The 15,489-nt window shown below is 45.3% G+C and overlaps 1 protein-coding gene across 1 annotated transcript in view; it reads right to left on the bottom strand.

Annotated features, from left to right (window-relative positions):
- The window catches only part of LOC139698129 (LIM domain only protein 3-like), a 235,827-nt gene extending 221,667 nt beyond the window's left edge, over positions 1-14,160 (bottom strand). The window contains exon 1 of the mRNA XM_071597053.1: positions 14,064-14,160. The gene's annotated coding sequence lies outside the window, so the exon portion shown is untranslated. The remainder of the gene's footprint in view (positions 1-14,063) is intronic.
- Positions 14,161-15,489: the final 1,329 nt, after the last annotated feature.

The following is a 15,489-nucleotide window of genomic DNA, read 5'->3' as shown; positions in this document are numbered from 1 at the left end:
CAAAACATTCTTCCGGAAGAAAAAATTTGCGTGCCGTGCTCACCTGCAAACAATTTTCACAAAGCCATAGAAAGTCCACTTTTAATGGCAACCCCTGTTAGAACTCATTAACATTTCGATTTTACTGCTTCCAATATCGATTTCCTCCCACTATTCCGGAAACTTTTAGGGGAGATGAAGACGATTAATTGGCTTTCGTCACCAAACCCCCAGTCAAACACTTAGTTGACTCACGCATGTGCTCTGAGCACTGTAGATTACCTTGATGCTCAGCGAACCATGGGCCATTTGAGACCCACACGCACGACACCAAATTACTTATACAAAAGTATAGTAGTCACGCCACGAGGAGGGAGCAGCCCTTGGGAGGGTTGGGAGAGGTGCCAACGAGAGCGGCTCAACTCACACATTTAGGCGATAAGCGAAGCAGACTAAAAGGGCTTTCCCCGATTCCCTCGTAATCTGAGGTCCCATATCGACTGTATTTCTTAATTCCCGAGATATGGCTATTCACCATTTTGCAAAGGGAGTACAGAACGAAAAGTGAAGAGTCAGGCGTGATATTGTGGAATCGAGACATAATGAAAACTTCGTTGCAATTTGCTCCTTGTATTGTCCTCACCTGAAGATGATACAGTGTATCGAAACCATGGTCGGCAATAAAGTTTTAACTGTGGAAAATTGCAACGAAGTTTTCATTATGGGAGTACAGAAGGTTCATTTCGGCTAACGACAAGAACAGTGTGGCTATATTGGTACACGTTAACATTGCCGAACTTTCATAGGGATATAGGGACACTTGATTTTGAAAAAAACATAAATAGGGTTATTATTATTAGATGTATGATTGTATTAAATGTATTAAATTATTAATGTCGAGGTTAGTTTGTGATCGATCCAAAACCTTAATACTGCTATATTTATGAGCTCAACCTAGCATAATACTAAATAAACACTTCAAAATCTTAATTAAAACTTATTTTCTTCTTAACAATCATATTTCAATCTTCAACTCCATATACTTCCTGCATCCCTTCATTCCATGAAAGGCCATATTATTTTTCTTCGTCCTGCGAGTGTATTCAACATTTTACCCCCTGCCATAATTTTTTAACATTTACACTGTCAACTCAACTGTCCCAAAAATATTACTCTTTATTAATTTTTCCTATCACCTATGATTTTTTTTCAGCAACCCTCTCCTTCCCTATCCTATTTCACTTCATACGTCCTTCTTCACACCCACAACTCAAAAGCCCACAATCCACCATCATGCTCTTGCCTCTAAGACCAAGTTTCCGAGTGGAACACTCCTACGCTTCATATTACGGTTTTCACTCCTCTTTTCTTCACATGTTTACTTAAGGTCCTCAACCCTCTCATCTTCGTGCTAACTTATATACCAAACAAAAATCCATGCAATGCCCTTATCACTACGTCCACCTTCTTTTAAAATTGCAATGTTAGAATTATTATCCATAAACTGGGTGATATTTTAAACAAAGAGGCAAACATTGAACAATAAATTAATCGTGGTTAAAAAAGGTAGCTCTTCGATGTCGATTGACCAACCAGTCGGTAGAAAAGATTCGAAAAGTGCGAGAGAGCGAAGCACATTACTTTCATTCGGAAGGGGGAACACAAACATCGGACAGACTGGCGTGGTACGTGCACTGATCAAATGTGATGCGAATCCAAAGGTTCTCATTACGTAAAAGAGGAGTGCACTGACGTGACGCGGCGTTCGCCTTTGGAGGGTGAAAGAGAGAGGGAACGAGGTGGTGGGCAATGGGGGTTCGGGAAAGGGAGTCACCGGGTGGAGGGTGGGTGAATGAGCCTATATGGAGGAGGTGGAGGAGGAGGAGTCGAGTCTCCGTGGAAACGGGATTAAAGGAATGAAAAGTGAGGTCAGATTAGATTATGCTCAGCCTCCCCACTCACGTTTGATTGGCAAGTGGGCAGAAACGGCGGCGGCCAGGACGAGCAATTACGCTTGTGGGGCGCGCGGAGGTTGGGTAGGGGTGAGGATTGGGGGAGACGGGGGATGAACGTTCGGGGCGGGAGGGTGAGTCGAGAGGAGGAGAAGGCAGGGCGAGGTGGGGAGAGGGGTTAGGTGGATCATTTGGGCGACCGGGTGATGAGGGGGTGAGGGCGGCGGTAGCAGCGAGAGCGACTAGGTCTGGGAGAGGGGGCGTCGAGATCCCATCGGAGGAGGAGGAGAGGTAAAGGGCGGTTAGTTAAGGAGACTGCGGAACAAGCGCGAACAGCGAACGAGGAGGCGGCCGTGTAGACGCTGTGGTTGCAAAGAACGGGAGGCGAATGGGGACTCGCGGGAAGGGAACGGAGAGGAGACGGAGGGAGAGTCAAGGTGTGGCGGATGGATAGAAAGAGGACGAGATGGGAAAGAGAGTGAGAAACGGATGAGAGGGAGACCAGACCAAGGGATAGTTCGGGGCTGGAAGGGGTCAGGAAGGAAACCCTTGACTCATCACGTGCGTCAACAGAGGAGGAAGGTCGAGATCATCACGCTAATACCCCCGCGCCACACGTGGACGAGTAACTCACTTGCGACCGGTCCTTCGTTTTACTCTAATGATTGATTAAGAATCATGACGTCGACATTCTTCTCAGAACGGAAACAACTGACGCTGTCGCGGCGCAACACTAATGCATATGGACTGGAGAGGTAGGGATCAAATCAATTGCGTAATGAGCTGATTCATTCATTAACGAATTTAATGATGAATTTGTAAATCCTCATTAGCAATTTATGTGGACAATAAGAGATATTGAATTTCATGATGAATTTCGTTAATGCCATATATTTTTTCCAAATACCAATATAATTTATAACTACATAGATGGGGTGCCAAGCATGAAAGCCCTAATTAATTCTAATTAATTAATTAATTTGAGGACATTCTCATGATATATTATCCTAAATTGGCCAGCATGTCACTTGAATGCTTTGAAACGAATGGAATCTCATATATTACAGACGCATATCCAGGTCCTGGTTAGCCAACAATCGAAGCAGGCAAATGATCATATGATTAGGAAAATACAAGAAACTTTGAAAAATTTGAGGCAATACTACGATAGTAAAACATTTGTAGATAGAACTGTTTTTCCTACAAATACGTGCCTTGAGCGGTAGACTACACTCAGTATACTTAATAGACTGAAGAAACCGATCGACTTCATAAAACAAACAAAGTGGTATAGGATAAATGATTACTGTAACAATACAATGATTCATAAAAGAAGTACGCAAAATCTCGTAAAGACATCCCAAAAATAATAAAAATTCATCGATAGGGAAATGATACCACCGTTGGGATCGAGGCAAAATATTAAGATTTCTCATAAATTATTGAAAAGAGAAGACGACATCAACCTGACGTGAGTGCTGCGAATTGGGTGCAGCAGAATTTATGACGAGAAGTTTAAGGAGAGGGGAGGAAGGAAAAATTGAGCGGTGGGTGAGCGAGGGAGTGAAGCGATTGATAATCATAACCGTAGCCTTCTAGTCAGTTCCGGTCTCCAGACGAAACACGGCGAGGATACGAGGGCGATTGACAACTCTCACAACCAGGTTGGCGGTACACAGCGGTGTTAGAGAACGGATTTCGGAGAAATACGAGAGAGAAGGGAAATTTAAAATGGAGTGAGACGGAACGTACTTATAAGAGCGCGAGGGGCGGTTTTGGGTAGGGAAGGTCTTCGAGGGAGGGAGGTGAGGGAGAAGAGATGCGCGGCAGTGTAAGAGGAGTATGACGTCCCATTGTATTCCCCATCACGCATCACCTCCGATTTACAGGGTATGGATGTTGATTCTGGTCCCGATGGGAAGGGGGAGGTTGGCGGTGGGGGTGTTTTGCGGCCGGAATGGTGTTCTGGGAGAGGGGCTAGTGGGGAAGGGGGTTGATGGGCGTGTGGGAGAGCATGAGGGGTGAGACGAGGGCGCAGTAGGGTGGGGTGAGAGAGGGCACGATGGTGGCGTAGAGAGAGAGAGAGAGAAAGAGAGAGTAGAGGGAGCGAAATTGGCACTTGCCTGTCTCTGGTTCGGTGGCGATCGATTCAAGGGGATGTAACTACCCCCACTCCACCTCGGCTCCCTTCCCTTCCCCAGACCACCCCTCCTTCTTCTCTCCGCCACCCACGAGCCATGGGAAAACCCCCATCTTCCAAACCTCTCCCCCCCACACTCCTCTCACCCCCTTACCGACCACCGCCACTCTCCCTTTCCTTCGCTCTCTCCCTTCACCCTCCCCTCCCACCTCGCCATTTACTCCACACACGCACTCGATCTCCACGCTTCCGATACTCTCTCGTTCTCCTAACAAACTAACCTCCCTTTACAGGCCTTCGAGTTCCCTCACCCCCGTCGGAAACCCTCACTACCCCCTCCCTTCCCCACCTCATTTCCCCTCCCACTTTCATCCCGCTTTCCCAGCCTTCCTCCTTGACTGCACCCAGCATCCCGACGTCTCTCACGTTCCAACCCAAGCCGCGCCATCTCCCAGTGCTCACCCTCCGCCTCCTCCGGGGCCTTTTCTTCCCCATCGAAAGATTGACGGTAAATTCCACCAAAATGTCCTCTTGTTTACTCGCCGCGAAACTCGATTAAATACGGTGATAGCTTAAAGTTGTCGTTGTTTCATCTTAATTTTAAGGTGACCCCATGGCTTATGTCAGATCTCACCTTTCTGCTAGTCCATGGACGACGTGGTGGGCGGCTGACTGAGGGGGAATTCGATGTAGAAACCAAAGTTGAAAGCTCAATGAAAACGGTTTTCCAGAGGAAGACACGAAACGGAAGAAAAGAGGGAAAATTTTATTGTAAATGAACTTGATTAAGGGTGCGTGAAAAACTTTAATATGCCTTCGCTAACACTATGGAAGATAAATGCAAAATATAATTCACCTGCAACTAGAGGCAAGTATCTCTATGGTGACTTATTTCATTAAATTCTTATAGCTCAAGAATTAGAAGAAATAACACTAAATTTGTGTTCTACGGAGTCATGGTAGACCAGCGGATAGAGGGCTATGCTACTGGGGAAAGAGGACGGATTTGATCTCGAGAGAAGCCTCTGTGCACGATGTGCTTCAAACAAGATATGTGGTTATTCTAAAATCATATAATCAATCATCAGGAAATCAATAATCAGGGAAACCACAGGTGGAACAGAGAAAGGAACTGGATCCTTCTACCCTGAGGTGTGAATTTCACACACCGTTTAAGACTTAGAATTCGGTTAGCCTTACCCTTATCTATCAAGCCAAAACGCAGGAGACGTTTACCATAGTTTTATACGATCGACAGCAATATTTAAAAGATTGTTTATCCTTGATAAGAAAGATTTTCATCGTCCTTAGCGGAGATTTTAATTTTCAGCTATTGGCAGAAATCACTGAGACCAAAGATTAATACTCTTTAATTAACTAAGTAATTGTTCCTACATAAAAATTTAAAATAGCTAAGTTTAAATAGGAGAAAAGCAATATTTGAGTAATATTATAAAAGCGAGAGTTAGAAAGAATATCAGAGTATATCATTAAAAATGTCTCAATTCCAACAGCGAACATTGTTGAAAACACTGTTAAATTATGACTCGTAAACAGTTGGTGTATTGATTTATTCTACGTGCTTAAAAAGGTTTCAGAGGGAGCGGGAGACTTAACGGTATCATTCTTTCGAAGGAAAATCCCATTATGCTCTTTTCCAAATAACTTGCCTCTCTCTCTCTCTCTCTCTCTCTCTTTCTCTCCCATCCTCATCATCGAGTGCCATTAAACCCGCGAAAATACGTTGAATGTGACAGGGAAATACGGTAATCTCTTCACTTTTTTCCCTTCGATAAACCCCTATACTGATATTTATCCTCCCACCATCGCGTCCGTCCCTCACGGGTTGATTCCTAAAGCGTCTCTCTCTCTCTCTCTCTCTCTCTCTCTCTCTCTCTCTCTCTCTCTCTCTCTCTCTCTCTCTCTCTCTCTCTCTCTCTCTCTCTCTCTCTCTCTCTCTCTCTCTCTCTCTCTCCCTCCCCCACGAGCATCAATCCTCCTCCTCCTTACCCCGATCGCCAGGGTTCCCCCCCTCCAACACTCCGCTCATCCATTTCTCCAGATCAACTTCTCCGCCACGGTTACGTCGGTGGGTGCGTCTTGGAGAAGGAGGAAGAGGCCCCTCTATTCATCACTTTCCCCTCTCCCTCCCCAAGGGAAGAAATATACTGCGAGTGCCGCTTCCTCCTCCACCGCCCCACTCTCCGTTCTCCCCCGTCATCCCAACTCCTAACCCCCCCCCCCACATTCTCCCTCCGCCTCCCTCCACCCCCCCCCCCCCGACATTACTTCCACCGCGCAAAGCTTTCAAATCAATTGAGAGCTTCCGGCCTCTCTTCAATAGCCGCTCCGGAGCACTCTCCCCCGCCGCTGCTCTTTCTCTTCCCTCTCCCTCTCTCCTGCCACCACCACTACTACTACTATATCACGAGGGGGTGGGGGGGGGAGGCACTATCCGTCCGCTCATTCGCTCATTCATTCATTCATTTATCTGGTGCACTTTTCCTCGCGCACAGTGCAAACACCACGAGCGTGGCGGAGAAAGTAGCATCCATTAAAGTAATTCGTCGAAAAAAGGAAAATTACCGAGGGGTTTTTTTTTAATCCCTGGATTTCACGGCGTTAAAAGCTTAAGATACGAACTTGGGGAATTGAGTGATGTTTTTAATGACTACTTGGGTACAACATTATGCGAAAGAGCTCGCGTCCTAGAAAAAAATGTCCGCGGACTTTCCGCCGTTCTGTGAGTCACTCAGAAAATACTTTCATCTAATTTTATCACAGACATCACGCATTTGGTTATTTTTTGACACTTAATAACCGAATTATTGGAAAATAATATCGATTCATATTTCAAAGAGAAAAGCAATAAAATGTAGTGACGTTTTCGAAATGTTCTGTTGCGCCTGCGATCTGGAAATATATAGTTTTGTCCAGCTAAAGTAAAAATCGCTCGGTACATGCATGCATGAATTCATTTACTTAGTAGCCCAATGGGGTAGAGTTTTGCTCTACTGACCGGATGGACCGCGTTCGATTACCCGGGGCTCTGGGCACCTTCTGCTTCATCCAATCTGTGCACTAGATTTTTGGGTACCAGATCTTCCTGTGAAACCATAACCGGCGCAGGGTAAGGATCTGGCCCCCCTACCCTGATGTGTGAATTTCACAAGCCGTCGTGCTTAGTACTGGGTGAACTTAACCCTCACCAGTCAAACCAACCTTCGAGTTGATAACTGTGGTATTTTAGACATAAAACACCCTACATTTAATTTCTCATGTGACGTGTATAAATAAAATTTCAAATATTTAATTGCTTGTGGGAAGAAATTAATACGAACGCACGTAGATTCTAAAAAAAGCAATTTCAGCACACACTATGAAAAAATCCCTGGTTTGACTCATGAAGCTCAATGAAAGAAAACAAAACTCTCTTGGATGAAGAAAATTTGGAAACGAAAAGATTTTTAAAGATTCAACGGCACAATTTAGATTGCTTCTTGGGCATATATTCTTGTAAATAAAAACACCGAAGATTAGACCTACCCTCATTTCAAACGAGTTTCAAAAACGGGACTTAGAAATTTCGTACGCACACGAGCACGACATGTTCCGTAGAAATAATTTGCTCATGCAATTTATTCGTTGTAAAGATAAATGGATGGAATTAAAATGTCCGCCATGAGCGTGCTCTTGATTGACGCCCAAACTAGCTGATACCGCTGCGGGCACGTTCATTTGCAGCCGCCCTTTCAAAAACCTTTAGGACTGACTAAACTCGCTAGGGGGGGGCCTGATGAGGAATAATGTCATAATCAAAGAATGTTAATTTCGGATAGTGAGAGCGTAATCCATTTCCGCCGCGTTTTAGTCCGCTTCCCTGCACTCCCCCATAGCTCCCACGCCACTCCCCCTAGTCTCGTTCCTCTCCTGCTCCCTTCCCCCCCCCTGCACCCAACCTCCCCCAGTGTGTTTCTCGCCATCTCCTCCTCGTCACCCGCCCTTGCTTTAATTGTGTGTCCCACGCAACAGCAGCGCGCCATTAACAGCCAGTCATTCGACATCACGTGAGTGTGTGTGTGTCGGTTCTGGCGGTGCTACTGCAAGCGAGGCCTTGCTTCTCTCTCTACCTTCCTTCCCGCCCACCCCCCTCATCCACCCCCAAATCCACCCCTCCTCTCCCTCATCCACTCGCACACCTATCACATTCTTCCCTCTCCCCACACACACACGACCCGTCATGTCTCCCCTCCCTCATCACCCCCCGCCCCTGGTCCACCACGTGCTCCGGGCTCTAGGCCGCTAATTCGAGATGAATCATGAGAGGGCCTGGGACAGACAGAAGGAGATCGGAAACACCAACCCACCGTCACCACCCGCCCGCACCATAAGCCCCCCACCCCTACCCCATCACGTCTTCCCTCTCCCCCCCCCTTTCTCTCTCTCTCTCACCCACACCCAGAAGAGAAGGCGGGGCAGGCGTGGAGGAATAGTGGCGTGCGGGACCGTCGGCGAAAAGGGAATGATCTCGGACAAATGGTGATTATTTAGCCGATGGAAGGAGGAGGGAGGGTTGGGTGGGGTGAGGAGGATGGTGTTTGTTGGATTGACGAAGTCCTCTACCGCAGAGGAATTAAGTGCGTGGATCCTCCAATCAGGGGTAGGCTTGTGCTTCGACGGCCGGCGTCAAAGTGACGTGAATGCAGTTAGTTCGGAGTCAAGCCTTTTCAGTATATACACCTTCCGTTCCCAAGGCGAAGTGAGAGGTGAGATCTTACTGACGATAAAGCACAGATCCAAGGGATTATGCGAAATCGCATCAAAAACTTTTCAGTGAATGAAGATAGGATTGAGTGTTCTCTTAAGTCACGTGCTGAGAGATGTAAATACATGTCTTTTGATAAAATTCCATCTATTTGCAGCCCTAAAAGCACTCTATAAAAGCAATGCTGAAATAGTCATTCCACGTTAGTTTTCCCAGAAATTGACAAAGAAAATCCATATGTGATTTTATGGCAGTGGAGGACTACCATCAGAAGAATTGTGGATTTATGGTACGAAATCGTCTACGCATCGTTCTTAAGAATAACCGATATCATGTGCTCAATTATATAAGAATTGTCAGTAACTCGCCTTTTTTAAAATGATATCAATCAATATTTGCAAAAAAAAACGCTAAAAATCGCATAGTTTTAAAATATTTGAGCAACATAACTAGTTGTAATAACTTTCAGAACACGTTTCAGAAATTAATAATTATTTCAAAGTGCTCAAAAACTGTATGTTCACATAATATGCGTTTACGAAATGTTATCACTCATTAATGTATCAACTTATGTAACACTTTTGACTCGTGCAATCACGGTCGAAACTCCTTAAGTTCTTCTCTATAATGTCTTTCAAGTCATCAATTACCCATGATTATGACAATTTGCAACCAAAATACGCGTAAAAAGTATGTTTATATTCTTAAAGATATTATTGTAATGATTTTTATTGTGGCCCTTCCATCTCTATGTGCTTTTCTCAGATTTCGTTGGATTTATTATCTCTAAGGATGGAGGCGGATCCAAAGGGAGGAAAAGGATGACCATGTCCCCAAAACCCTTTTGGGAATGTTTACGGCTTCAATAAAATAAAAATTAATATTAACTGTCCATGATATTAACAGTCGAGATTGTGGAAAACGTTTTAGAAGTGTAGGATATCGGGGGAGGGATGGAAAAAAAAACAATGTTTGACAAGACGTCAGTATATTGGTATCGTATTATACGAATAGAGAAAGAGTTCACAGACACTCACATTTCATAAGTTTAAGCTTTCGGCCATCTCTGAGGCCTTCAGAGGCCTTCATCAGGTCAGACTGAGAAGGCCTCAGACAGAGCCTGATGTACAAATAGATCCATTCTTTTGACCTGCATGATTTATAATTGACAAAAATCACCCAAAAACCATTGGCTCTGCTTCTCATCCTGCTCTTATTTGACAGACATTTTCCTCTTCATTAATTTCCTCTTTCACTAATCTAATTCTGTAGAGTTAATATCATAGGGAAGAATTTGAACTTTGACATTTACGAAGCAAACAAGAGGATAAATAAAGCACAAAACGTAATGTACGAGTATTAACAAATTAAATGGTTTTCTCGGGAGGAGGGAGAAAAATAACGTACTCCGAATGATATCAAATAAGATATGTCGAGGAAGACATTACGCGTGTCCCAGAACCAAACATCAGGACGTTAAAAATCAACAAAGGTCACCACGGCGTCTCCAGAGTCGAATGAGGACTACCGCCCGTTAATCCGACCACAAATGATTAGGTTTCACGTGAATGAATTAGTCGTGATTAAAGCTTTGAAATTCACTCTGAGAGACTGCCGGCCAGGAAATGAGAGTTGCGAAAGATCTGAGGTGACCCCGAGGTACATTATCCAAATGAGGAGGAAAGGGAAGTAAATAAATGAAGGAATTAGAAAGAGGATGAATCGGGGGAAGAGGGATTTTTTTTAAATTCGTCAGGTGTGGTGCCTCACGGTGACGTGGAATAAGGAATGAGTAAAGGTTAGCGAGTGGGAAGAGAGGTAGAGAGGGGAAAGGAAAATGCAAGAAACTGGGAAGGGACGTTACGTACGAGGGAGGAGGGGAAAAGAGATGGAGGAGGAGGAGGGGGATAAGTGGGAGCTGGGGCAGAGTGGAGGAGAAAGCGGGCGGGAGAAGGAGGAGACGAGGGGTAGGGCGGGAAGGAGGTTGTCCTGCCGCTATAATATTATTAGAGAAAATGGACTGCTCCTCCCCGTATTAGCCGCCGCCTCCAGGAATCAGTTCTAAAAGCCTCCTCTCCGAAATTAGTTTTATGTCACCCTGAAAATTTTACGAGAAAAATTACTTCGCAGCCGAGGAAAAGGGATGCATCAGGACTAATACAGGAAGGGCGGGGAAATTTGGGGAAATCGGGAATTACGTCAGCACTTAATAAGATTAGGACGAGAGTTTAATGCAATGATCGTTTATAACCGCAACAAAACGACACATCTCATCCCTTCAAACATTATTTGTTTAATTGCTTAATTTTGCAAATGAGGAATTACTCGAAACCGAATTAATATTCCACGTAAATCTTGCCATAATTACTAAAAATTACTTCATCGATAAGATTTGCATCACCCTTTCTGAAATTATTGCACAGATAGGTTCGTGGGCGTGGAAAATAAATTGTGACGGTTTCATTCAAAAAGAGACAAAAGAAATTACTCGAAAAGGAGCACGATGATGTCAATGAACTATAACAGAAATATAATTATCCTTCAAGAATTTATTCCAAATCCTCAAACAAATTTTTGTAGAATTTCGCAATTTGTATTTCAAGTTATCACACACGATGTAGATTTAATAATGTGCGATTGCGGAAAATTGATTGCATGTTATTTTGCTTGCTTTATAAAGTCTCCAAATCGAGCACAGTTCAATGCATCCTATCTTCGCAACAAATAACAATGCACTACGTGTTATCGACGGTTTTCTCATTCGTTAACCTTGCAACAATGAGATAAGGAATTTATTTATGACACCGTAAAAACATTCATTTTGACGCGAGCAGAAAAAAAAATACGTAAGAACACCGAGTTAGTTACGTGACATCGATCCACAAATCATAAAGCCCGTTTACCGCGAACTCTTCAACTAATTACGCCCGATGCCGCATTATGCTGTAAAATCCCGCGTTTAATTTCCTCACGTCGTTTACTCACGATTACCAACCGCTTCGTGAGGGACATAAGACTGAAAATAATTACCACTTTTGTTGCTCGACATGGTGGCAATTAATCAACGACTTTTCAGCAACGCAAAAAAATTAAAACAATTCTGGCAATCAGATAACCTGCATGCAAGCAATGCGGGAGTGGTCACGTGATGCGGTTGATGGGTTATTGGCTTTGAATTTTTTTCCCCGACTATTGCTCGCTGAAGAGGAAACAAAGCAGCAGACGATTCCCACGTCTAAAAAAAAAACTACAAACTTTACCGGCGTCATCAAAACGACTTATTGTCTTGCTTCTAACCATAGATGCTAATAGATTGTTATTGCTCGTAATCCCCTGGCAAGAGGCGTACATGAATAATGTCGGCTTTCACGAAAGTAACTAGTTAATTTATTTTTTTTTAAGGCCGACGAGAACAAATGGCACCGCGTAACGAAAATATTAATTCCAGGTAATGGCTGATAATATGATTGCCTCACCATGAAACCACGACGCTGAGAAGAATCCCAACCCCAGAGCGATAACTAAGAATACGCTCTTGCTCGTGACATTTCGAAACATTCCGCGCGCGCTAAAGGTGTAGCGAAAACTTTCGGCGCAAACGACCGTCAACTTTTTCTCCCTGACAACCTTCTTACTTCTCGCAGAACGTAGTTTACCTCTAGTATTTCGATATCCTCAGGGAAAAACATTTTCGACGCAAAAGTGTAGGAGAGGTTGAAGTAGGGAGAGGGGGGGGGTAGAAATTGCTGAAAGTGAAGAGAGTGGGAGAAAGACTTTTAGTAGTGAGGGATATGAGGCACTAATTAGAAAAGCGGCTCCAAGCGCCGCAGCGTAGCCAAATGAATACCTTCCTCCCCCTCCATCCTCTCTCTCTTTCTCCCCCCCCCCCAAGCCCGAAAAAGATAATGAGATACCACATTCAAATCTCGGTTTGAGAATAAACTTTAATGAAGGCCTTTCAAATTCCTCGCTACTACTCGACATAAAAACATCGCACCAACCGGATTAGGCCATAGCTCTCAATTAGTGGACTCTAAAAATTCCCAACGCAAATAAATCTCAGGCAGCAGCAGGCCAGAGCAAGGCAGCCAATTAGGTGACGGAACTTTTTTTTTTCTTCCTAAAAACCACGACGGAATAACACAGCGTCTGGAGCTGAGGGAGCGCTGCTTTCTGCGGCGAGCTAAGGTTTAAGTCGAGTCATTAAGGCGATATCAAAACCAATTAAGCCTTAATCTAGAGTCTACGCGACGGTTAATGCCCACTTAACGGCGGAATATAATTAAAACGCATAAGGGGCATGCACAAAGGAAATGAGTATTTTGAAAAAGGAAACTTTTTAATTGAAAGGGAGTCGTTTTTTGTCATCTCCCGAGTTTTTTTTGTCCTCGGACACAAATATTTCCGCGGGGGGGGGGGGGGGAATTAGCCTGGAATCCGATTATGATTATTTTGGACGCAATAATTCCAACCTTTTTTTAACAGTGATTTTTGAAATCATTATTAATTTAGGTTATGATTTTTTTCTGCGATCTCTGGTTTTACTAATTCTTACAAAAAAATAATCAGGGCAGAAATTTCAATTGCTCTTTTAATTTTTTTCTCTCAGCAAACTGTGACGAAAAAAATCCTTTGAGGCCGAGCATAAAACGCGCTTTGAAATCTTAAGTTCCACAAGAAACAGGATTTTCTTTGTCACAAGATTTAGGAGGGGTAAAGTTTTTCCATTTGAAAAAAATACGATCTCTCGAAGAGGGTCTAGGCCAGGAGACGCTGGGTCTACCCTGTTATAAGCCAGGGGTAGGAGGTTATTTTTAGCCGTATTGAATGGGGAACCGAGATAGATGACTGATGAATACACATGGGAAAAGTTGTCTTCGACCGTTGTAACGTGAGGCAGACATTATGGAATAATCCTGGAGAAACATGCACTAGAAGTGCTTCAATTCTGACTATGCGGGATCACTAAACATGGCACAACCCCCATCTCGGACCTATGGTGATGATTAAGAATGTTAACACACGCACTAAGCTCCCGGACATTTCTGCGTTGGTCAACCATCGTAACACACGCAAACAAAACTAAACGAGCCATCAACGGGGGCAACCTATCGGTTCCAATGCGGTTGGTGAAGAAGACCCATCGACAGCTGAGACCACGAAAACGAACACGTTCGACCGGGTTGTTGCGTTAGCAGGTGGCCAAGAGCCTTGTACATGTACTTACCCGTGAAGTTGTTGGTGAGGTTGGAGGAAGCGGCCAGCTCGCCACCGATTCTCGAGATCCTCTCCGTGTCCGCGGAAATGACCCTCTGGGCCCTCCGACGGTTGACTCGCCGCGGACTGGGTGCCAGTGGTGACGCCGTCTTCGCAGCTGTGTGGGGACCGTCTCGCTGGGGGACACACGACAAAGAGCCGCGCGCACACCACCTGCGAGACACTCGGACCGAAGCGAGTGGATGGGAAGACGCGGTAGGGCCGCGGAAACTGCAGGACCGTCACCTCCGCACCAAACCTCTCCTCCTCGAGGAAGGCAACGGTAACTTCTCCACCGACGAAGAAGTAGTGGCGACAAGAATTTGACGGTGATCTTCTATCTACCACCCCGACTCGGAAGTCCTGTGAATTGGCGAGTTCGCCCGGCTCTCTTCCTCAAAACCCTAACGCGGACCTGTGATAATGTAGGAGAACGAGTCCGTTTCCAAAAGAAAATCGAGTCCGTCCCCTTCTCTCTTTCGTCGAAAATGGGTCCACTTCTTTCTTCTCCTTCTTCTGCCGCTGGGAAAAGGGATGAAGGTTCGGAGGGGGGAGGGGGGTGTGGAGGGGAAACTCGAGATGTTCGGCTGACACACAAGTGGGGCTTAATGCGAGAGGAATGGCACGGAATGCTTCCCCTTCGGGAGGCTCACAAACGGCCAATCAAAGGGTACGGGACGAGGTGGGAGCTGGGTGAATTGTAAATAAAGGACGGTGACAGGATGGCTGGTGTGTGCATGAGGGAGGGGGGCGGAGGGGGTCTGGTGAGGGGCGGAGCGGGGGCAAGGGGACCAGACTGAGGGGCAAAGGATAGAGAAGAACCTTATTCACCGCGCTCCAGTTTGTACGGTGAGGCGCAGGTGGCGGGAGGCACGACGATGGAGGTGGTCGACTAAATGGAAAAAAGCCCTCTTGACGGGGATTCTTCCCTTTTTTTCCCCCGACAAATGCTAATGGCCGGCGATTGAAATGCGAAAAATGCTCCCTTAACGAAGCCCGAGAGGGCGGGGGGAAGGGAAGAGGAGTTTCGGGTGGAGGGAACTCTCGATGGGAGGCCGGGCAAGCTTGATTAAGAGCACAAGAAGTGGGAAAATATTAAAATCGGCCTCCCCGCTCTGAATACATCTACCCTTTCCAGTCCACCACACCACAAAAGGCTGGGGTTATCCGGGGAGCGACTTCACCCGAACGAAAGTAAACAATCACCGCTGCAGGCCTGTGCAATGCCTCTCAAATCTCCATCCGCCGGGATCGGTGAACAGTACAGGGATTTTCTTTACGGGGAGAAATGAAACTAACGACTCTGTCCGAAAGGTTGCTGAACTTTTAAAGAAAATCGTTCTAAGACTCTTGCTCGATGACTCGGACGCGATAAACTTGTGGAGGTCTCTCCAACG

Source organism: Hetaerina americana, unplaced genomic scaffold (assembly GCF_022747635.1).
Source record: "Hetaerina americana unplaced genomic scaffold, ioHetAmer1.1.p SCAF_8, whole genome shotgun sequence".
NCBI lineage: Eukaryota > Metazoa > Arthropoda > Insecta > Odonata > Calopterygidae > Hetaerina > Hetaerina americana.
This window is presented reverse-complemented; position numbering and strand designations above follow the sequence as displayed.